The sequence below is a fragment of the Grampus griseus genome, assembly GCF_964374135.1.
Source record: "Grampus griseus genome assembly, chromosome: 20".
Lineage (NCBI taxonomy): Eukaryota > Metazoa > Chordata > Mammalia > Artiodactyla > Delphinidae > Grampus > Grampus griseus.
The window spans coordinates 30153757-30162610 of record NC_139014.1 but is presented as its reverse complement, the minus strand read 5'-3'; positions in this window follow the sequence as shown (position 1 = coordinate 30162610).

The window sequence follows — 8854 nt, the reverse complement described above, 5'->3', positions numbered from 1 at the left end:
TGAGTGTCTCAGTGCTGTGCTGCCGTGTGCATCGCTGTCATGGGGTGTCCGTCAGCGGCTGTGAGTCTGACCATCCAGCACGATCCCTCAGCCTGGCTAGGGTCCACAGGAGCTGCTGGGCTGATCCCCAAAGGTCTGCTGTGGTCCTTTATCTCCTTCTCTCTCCGCTGCTGCCCGCCAGCTTGCTAGGCGGCTGGGCTGGTCTTAAGGAGGCCTGGGTCGGTGGGCTGCTTGCCTCATAGTCTCTGTCCCTGCTGGCCTCGGCTCTGGGGACTGGAAGGGTCCCCTACAGTCCCGGAGCCCCGAAATGGTGGGCGCCGAGGAGGGTTGAGCCTCAGAATAAGGGGGTGAGCAAGGGAGAGCCAGCTCTCCCCTCCCCCCTCCCCTCCTGCCCACCAATAGGAAGTCGGCTGCTGGTTTCCATGGTGATGGCGCTGGACTGGTGGGCTGGACCGGCAGGCAGTGTCAGGACAGAGGGAAGAGCAGGTTCCTTACAGGATCTCGGCCCAGTGCCCCCAACATGTGACCTCCCACCACTCCCACACACACACCCACATTTTCCAGGGTACAGAGACAGGGGGGGCTGCAGACAGTTCTCCCCACATCAGTCCCAGCCCAAGCCAGGTAGAGACAGAGACAGGAGTTGGTATGACAGATAGACAAGGGATCCAGCCATGGAGAATGACAGGAATAGAAAAGATGGGATTTGAGATGAAACAAAGAGAGAGACAGGGAAATCAAGGTAATGACAACAAGAAGATAGAAGCAAAGAGACAGAGGTGGAAATAGGCTGAGGGAATTGCTTTCGCTTGCTCCTGGCAGGTTGCATTTTGGGGGCAACCTGGCCGTCTCGGGCCAGCAGGGAAGGGCACGCGGCCTGTTGGGCTGGCTTAGCCCCAGACTGTCAGGAAGCTCATCTTCTGTCTAGCCTTGGACCTTTTTGCTATGGGAAAATGGCATTTGGGGACAAGGATGTGGAACTCCCAGACCCGTAAGCCAGCCTCTATATGGGGGAAGAGGCCTAGGTGGAGTCCCAGGAGACACGGATGTCGGCAAGGGCCTCAGAGAGGCCTCTGAACCTGAGACTCAAGCCAGTCTGGCCTAAGGTCGGGGGCCCCCGTGTGGTGCCCCTGTGGAATAGCACCAGCCGCACTGAGCCACAGAGCCGCTGACGGTGGGCTCCACCCAGGCCAGAGCTGATGGAACTGTTGCGGGGCAGGGGGGCGGGGCATGAGAAAGAGGTGACCTCCTCACTTCCCTAAATCAGTGCGCAGATCAATATGTGCACCACTGCACGATGCGTGTCGCTGATGTTTATGTCAGGGTGCATGTGTGTCTACAGTCCACATACACAGGATAGACATAAATGTGTCTCTATATATGTGGGGGGACACTTATTTTATATACATACACAGATATATGTGTGTATGCATGTATGCTATTATATGTCTATGGTCTCACTGGGTATATAGGTATGCATGTTTCTGTGTATGTGCCACTGTGTATATATCTCCTTGCCACGTGTCATGCGCTGGGATGTATATGTGAGGCTATGATTGTGTGAGTGTATAAATTACAACACGTATGTCATGATAAATGTATATGGATGACATTACACAGTATATAATGGCACACTCTCATACAGGCATGAGAATATGTAATGACATAAATGACATGGTTTTATTGATATCTATATATCTAGATATATATATAACCATGCCTCTATTGTATATTTATCATGTATGAACACGTCACTATATGCGTATGTGTATGGAACCAATGTGTTTATTATGTGAATGTCACCATGTGTGTATTCGTATGCTATTTTATCTGTGACACACATCATATGTGTTTATATCACTGCATGTGTGTGTACTACTGAAGATGTATGTGTCCTGAGTGTGGGTATATCCTGGGTGTCGCTGTGTGACATGCCGGCCATGTCACGTGTATATATACCACTGTAAATGTGCGTGTTTGTGTGTGTGTGTGTGTGTGTGTGTGTGCGTGTGTGTTTTCTCTTGGCCGCACCACGCAGCCTGTGGGATCTTAGTTCTCTGACTGGGGATCAAACCCGGGCCCCCGGCAGTGGAAGCGCAGAGTCCTAACCAACGGGCCGCCAGGGAATTCCCTATACATGTGTTGATAGCTTATGTGTAGGGGCCCTCTGTGTAAATGCACTCGTGTGCTGGTGTATGCTTTGCGTATTAGCATCTGTGCCCTTGTCTACATATACGATGCTTTTTGTGCGAGCCACGGTGAGTTTGTGCCCAATTCTTATACTAACAGGACCCCCTAGGGATAGGGAGGGTGGGCGGGAGACACAGGAGGGAGGAGATGTGGGGATGTATGTATATGTATAGCTGATTCACTTTGTTATACAGCAGAAACTAACACACCATTGTAAAGCAATTACACTCCAATAAAGATGTTTAAAAAAAAAAACAGGACTTCCCTGGTGGCACAGTGGTTGGGAGTCTGCCTGCCAATGCAGGGGACACGGGTTCGAACCCTGGTCCGGAAGGATCCCACATGCCTTGGAGCAACTGGGCCCGTGCGCCATAACTACTGAGCCTGTGCTCTAGAGCCCGCTAGCCACAACTACTGAATCCATGTGCCACAACTACTGAAGGCCCTGTGCCTGGAGACCGTGCTCTGCAACAAGAGAAGCCACCGCAATGCGAAGCCTGAGCACCGCAGCGAAGAGCGGCCCCCGCTCGCGGCAGCTAGAGAGACTCCGCATGCCGCAATGGAGACCCAACGCAGCCACAAATAAATGAATTAAAAAAAAAACAAAACAGGACCCCCCCCCCCAGACTTTCTAAGATTAGAACTTAGAGGTAGGCAGCCTTCAGTTTCAGGGTGTGAAAAGCACGGGGAGGGCAGGGCAGGGCCAGAGCTAGGGTAAAAGGCGGGAGGGCCCCTCACAGCCCTGCCCCTCAAAGTCCTGCCCACTTTCCTCGGTTTGCAGGGAGGTCCTCGGCCCAGGCATGCCCCTCCTCCTCAGGATGAGGCCCGACCGAGCCCAGAGCCCCCTTCTGGTCTCATAGGCAGAGGCAAACCCATTTCTCTCAGGAGAGAGAGTGGTTTCCACAACCCCCAGCCCTTCTGTGTGCCCACCGCATCCATGTGCCTGCTAAGCCCATTCATCCCACCCCCAACTCCAGCAACAGAGTCTCAGACAAAGCAGCAGCAGAGTCCATTCTTTATTAGTGTTGGGGTCCCAGGCACGCCCCGCCTCCCCTCCATCTCCCCTCCCTTCCCGCCTCTTCCTCATCCTGGCATCTGTCCTCTGGTGGCTGGGCCTGCACGTCCATTCTTTATTAGTGTTGGGGTCCCAGGCACGCCCCCCCCTCCCCTCCATCTCCCCTCCCTTCCCGCCTCTTCCTCATCCTGGCATCTGTCCTCTGGTGGCTGGGCCTGCACGTCCATTCTTTATTAGTGTTGGGGTCCCAGGCACGCCCCCCCTCCCCTCCATCTCCCCTCCCTTCCCGCCTCTTCCTCATCCTGGCATCTGTCCTCTGGTGGCTGGGCCTGCACGTCCATTCTTTATTAGTGTTGGGGTCCCAGGCACGCCCCCCCCTCCCCTCCATCTCCCCTCCCTTCCCGCCTCTTCCTCATCCTGGCATCTGTCCTCTGGTGGCTGGGCCTGCACGTCCATTCTTTATTAGTGTTGGGGTCCCAGGCACGCCCCCCCTCCCCCCCATCTCCCCTCCCTTCCCGCCTCTTCCTCATCCTGGCATCTGTCCTCTGGTGGCTGGGCCTGCACGTCCATTCTTTATTAGTGTTGGGGTCCCAGGCACGCCCCCCCCTCCCCTCCATCTCCCCTCCCTTCCCGCCTCTTCCTCATCCTGGCATCTGTCCTCTGGTGGCTGGGCCTGCACGTCCATTCTTTATTAGTGTTGGGGTCCCAGGCACGCCCCCCCTCCCCCCCATCTCCCCTCCCTTCCCGCCTCTTCCTCATCCTGGCATCTGTCCTCTGGTGGCTGGGCCTGCACTGGGGCCTCGCCCCAGCTGCAGCAGGTCCAGGCGTCCACCCTGCCAGCCCTCGGGGCAGCCGAGGAGCTGACGCGGCATTTCCCGGGTAGGCCGGACCCAGGAGGGGCAGGCCACGGGGGGCAGCGGAGACCTTCCAGGGGTCTGGGCGGGGTGGGGAGGGCGGCCGAGGGACTCACCTGTCACACGCGGTCCCGAACGCGGAGGAAGTCGGTGGCGGGCGGCGGCGGCGCGGTCTCTGAAGCCCACAGTACACTCATCCATAAAGTAGGAAACACTACACCCTCCAGCGCTGTTAGTAGTGCTTTCTACTTTATGGGTGGCTGCACTGTCTGTCTGTCCGTCGGCAGGTACTCTTCGGGCCGCCCGCTCCTCCTCCTGACTCCTGCTTCGAGGGCCCCCAGCCCTCCCCGCGGCTCCCCGAGACCCCGGCGCCCTGCCCGTGGCCCCGAGGGCCCGCCCTGGGCCCCGTGGGCGGTGACTCAGCATGGCGCCAGACCCGGCCTCCTCTCCCTCCCTCCCCCCACTTCCTCTTTGGTTCCCTCTTCCCTCCCCTACCCCCCCCCCCGGGCTCCACCCCATCCCCCCACTTTCGGGGACGATCAGGTAGAGACCACGGCTGTTCTGGAGGCCTCACCCTAGTGCCCAGGTCTGACCCCCTGGGTGACCCCTTCCAGCTATACCCACCCTGCCCTCCAGAGTCAGACCCCAGGCCTGGGGGCCCAGCCTCCTCCGCAGCCCAGGGCCCGACTCCCTCACCCCCCACCCCGGGGGCTCCCCAGCCAGGAGCCCAAGGCTCTCCTGACAGAGATGGAGACCACGTTGAGTGGAGGGAGGCGCTTAGCACCTCTCACTGACAGCGAGTCCCACTGTTCAGCCTCTGCCCGCCCTCTGCCATGCCCACCCTACTCTCCGGCCCTTGTGCCTTGAAACCTTGGACCCCTCTTTCTTCACTGGGGGCCAGGAGCCCTTTGACCCTCCTTGTCCAGAGGGAAGTCAAGGCCCGGCATCCTGAAGGACTGGCCCACCACAGAAGCCGTCGAGGCGAGGGCTCCTGCACCTCTGCCTAGAGCTCTGCTAGCAAGCCTTGGCGCGCAAGCTTCCGGAGCCCCTCGCGAGCACGTCTCCACCCAGGGCCTGCGGCCCCAGCCCCTCAGCGGCCCTTGAGGCCCAGAGTCAAGGAGCCCCGGCTGGGGCCGAAGTGAAGGTTCGGATCCTTACCTGATGCTGCCGGGCTGAAGGGAGCAAGCCCTGTGCCGCAGGCTCCCAAGTGGGGTTCCCTTCAGGGCGGGCAGGGCTTATAACCCCGAGGCCACGTGGGTCAGATCTCAGGGCGCCCAACGGTCCTGGAGCCCGCCTCCACACCGCGGTGCCGATTAGCCGCCCCTCCCCTCCCTGGGGAGGACAGACCGACAGGAAACCAGAGACAGGCTGGGAATTGGCGGGAGGGGGGCTGAAGAGATGTCGCACACACCCTGAGCAGGTGGCTTCCGGGACCCCAGGCCTGCCCTTCCCCCACGGCACCAGCTCCAGGGATAGTTTAGGAGTCTGGGACTGCCACAGGGGTGACCCCAGGAGGTAAGGGCTCCCTGCCAGGCCCCTCGGTGAGGACCCAAGACAGAGGCCCGAATTCCAGCACAAGAAAAGAACCCTCTCTTGGAGCCCTACCCCGCTGACCCCAGCCCAGAAGACTCCCTTCCCTTCGGGACAGCAGTGGCATGCAGAGCGGGCCGCGGCTCCTCTCAGTGTGCTGCCCAGAAAGGCCACAGAGGCGCAGATGTTTGCCGGGGCTCCGGGCCAGCACATCACAGTACCCTCCAGGCACTCAGTTGTCCTCAGCACCCTGCAAAGCCAGCCCTCCGCCCAGCACCACCGCAGGAGGCCAGGCCTGAGCTCTCAGCACAGTCAGGGGGTCACACTTGGGCCCGGTGGGCCTGCTGGCGTTAGACTCGGTGTTCATGCTTCCCTCAGGGCCTGTAGGGCTAAGGGGGCAGGGCAGAGCAGTGGTGAGATCTAGGGTCTCGGGCAGGGCCTGGGAGCCATGGGGCTTGGAGGACTGGAGAGAAGGAGGCTCCGAGGAGGGGTTCTAAGCAGCTACCGGATGTGGGCACGGGGCCCGCCCACCTGCATGCCGCCCCCGCTTTCCCCATGGGGAAGGCAGGAAGCTGCCCATCCCGGGGCCCCTGGCTGGGGGGGGCGGGAAACAGGGTGTGGGGCTGGGTGGGGGGCTGGGGTGAACTGGGTCCGGGTCACACATTTTCCCCAAGGCTCTCCAAGCCCCTCAGTGGGCTTGGCTCTGGAATCAAGAAGAATGGATTGAGCCGGGGTAAGGAGGTGGGGAAGCAGCGAGGAGTGGACGAGAATCACCCAGTGACTCCTTCCCAGAAGGCCACGGGCATCTCCTCTGGGTCCCCCATTCTGGGTCGGGCCCACAGACACTGTGGGACCGCTCAGATTCAGAGGCCCAGAAGAGGATTGGCATCCGGGGGGAAGCAGCAGGGAGGAAAATTGCTCGGCATCCTTTCCTCCACGACCAGCAACCCTCAACCTGGAAAATTGTTACCCATCTCCCGGCCCCTAAATGGGACAGAGAACGGGGAACAGGGTCCTCCGCCTGCAGGGTCTGAAGAGACAGTGGTGAGGCAGGCGAGCTGGCCAGAAATGGGACAGTGCTCCTTTAACAGACCACTGCTCCAGACCCTGGGTGCAGGGGAAGTGGCTGCCCTAGGCGATAAGAGGATAAGGATATCAAAGTTGTGCAGTAACCTGGGTTCCTGGACCCTCACCCTTCAGGGCCCCTCCTCCATGAGCATCTTGCCCGCCCTCCCCACCCCGACCTTCTGTCTAAAGCACCCTTAGAGTCATCACCACAGACGTGTTTTGTCCCGGGAAACTAGAGTCACAGGCTGGGAGCCAGGGGGCCTGGCTTTGGGGCCCAGCTCTGCCACAGGCTCCCTCAGCTTGTGACCTGCGGCAAGTCAGACCTGAGCTTCCTTCCGAGAGACACACTTGTCCCTCAGCAGTCCCCAGCCCCAACCGGGCCTCTCTCCCGTCCTGAGCAGGGTGGGGCCGTCCACGAGGCCTGCTCCTCTGTGACATCAGAGGCTGTTTTTCCTCTGTTTGTCCTCAATGCCCTGGGCCAAGACCGACACTGATTTTTTTTTCCCCCCCTACGAGAGAGATTGAGGCCCAGCCTCCCCATCCACAGAGCTTCCAGGGTCAGGTGGTTTCTGGAAGGGCTGGGGCTTTCACTCGTTCCACCCTGACGCTGGGGTTGAGGAAGGGTGGAACTGGGGAGGGGACCAGGGGCCTGGGGGAGGGGGGAAGGGGAGCGGGTCAGGGCCTCCGTAGCCTGGAGTTCTCCCCCAGCCCTGGTGGGCCTCAAACCAAGAGAACAGGGACACCAGAAACAAAATCAAGGACGAGGAAGGGGCAGGGTCTGAGATAAGGACACAGAGACAGTAAGAACCACCAGGTGAGTGGGACAGGAGCACTGGACTCGAAGCCCTGCTCGGGGCTGCGTGACCCATAGGTGTGGCCTCAAGGACTGAGCAACAGGGACCTGAGGGACGAGCAGTGGATGCCTGTGCGTGGGCGTGCCCACACACACACACGTGCATACACACAGACACACATACACAGAGACACACACGCACACAGGTGCATACACACATGCATATACACATGTGCGCACACACGCACACACGTGCACACACATACATATACACAGGCACACGTGCACACACAGACACACGCACTTACATACACGCATGCACGCACGTGCATACACACATGCACACAGAGAGATGCACGCACGTGCATACACACAGATGCACAGACACAGACACACGCACACACACGTGCATACACAGACCCACACATACATATACACAGATACACATATAACACATGCACACACACACGCAGCTTGAGGAGCCCAGAGGACTCACAGTCCCCATTCTAGAGAGGCACAGCAGGCCCAGAACCCCACACACACACACACTGGGGGTGACGCCCCAGCTCAGGCCTACAGATGCGCTTTGAGGGAGGCCCGCTGCACACTGCTGGACACCCCTGCCTCTCCCCCGGAAATGCCCAGGAAGGCTCACTTGGGAATCTGAGGCCCGAGCTTGGGAGGTGACTGGGGGGAGGTGGGCGTGGCTTCAGAACACAGGCACCTCTGGGAGAGACACGGCTCCCACTCCTGCTTCCAGAGGTGCCCAGGATGAGGGAAACTAAACCTTGACGATGGCCGGTCACTGAGCGAGGAGGTGCCTGAGACAGGAGGCCTCTCTTTGTGGAGGAGAGAGGAGTTCAAGTCTATTCTTCAATAGACAGGTCTTGGTGGTAGGTCTGGGCTCAGCCAGGCACTCACTGGGCAGCCTGGGCTCACCTGGACTCTGCTAGAACGTGTCCTCTGTGGTCCTTTCCAGTTCTGACACTCCTCGTACCTGCTCAGAGATAGCCAAAGGGGAGAAGGGGTAGGGGCCATGCTAAGAAGGAGTAGCCGTGGGGCAGCTGGCATCAGGAACAAAGTGGGACCAGAGCAGGGGACTGAGGCTGCTGGGCCTGGGCTTGGCCTCTGGGAGGGCTCCGGGCTCCTAATCCCCAGCCCCACCCCACCTCACTGACCTTGGGGACAGCCACCTTTGTGTGCCAAGCTGGGGCTGTGGGCAGGTAAAGGTGAACCTGAGGAGAAAAGGACACAGCCCTGTCTTCAGGGCCCCCCAGTCTGATAGGCAAGACACAGATACACGTGCAGGGCATGGGAGCTTCATTGGTTGGTGTGAGTGAGCAGCGCGTACCTAAAGCAGGTGCAAGGCTTCAGGCCTAATGGGGACGGGGGTTCTTACTTGAG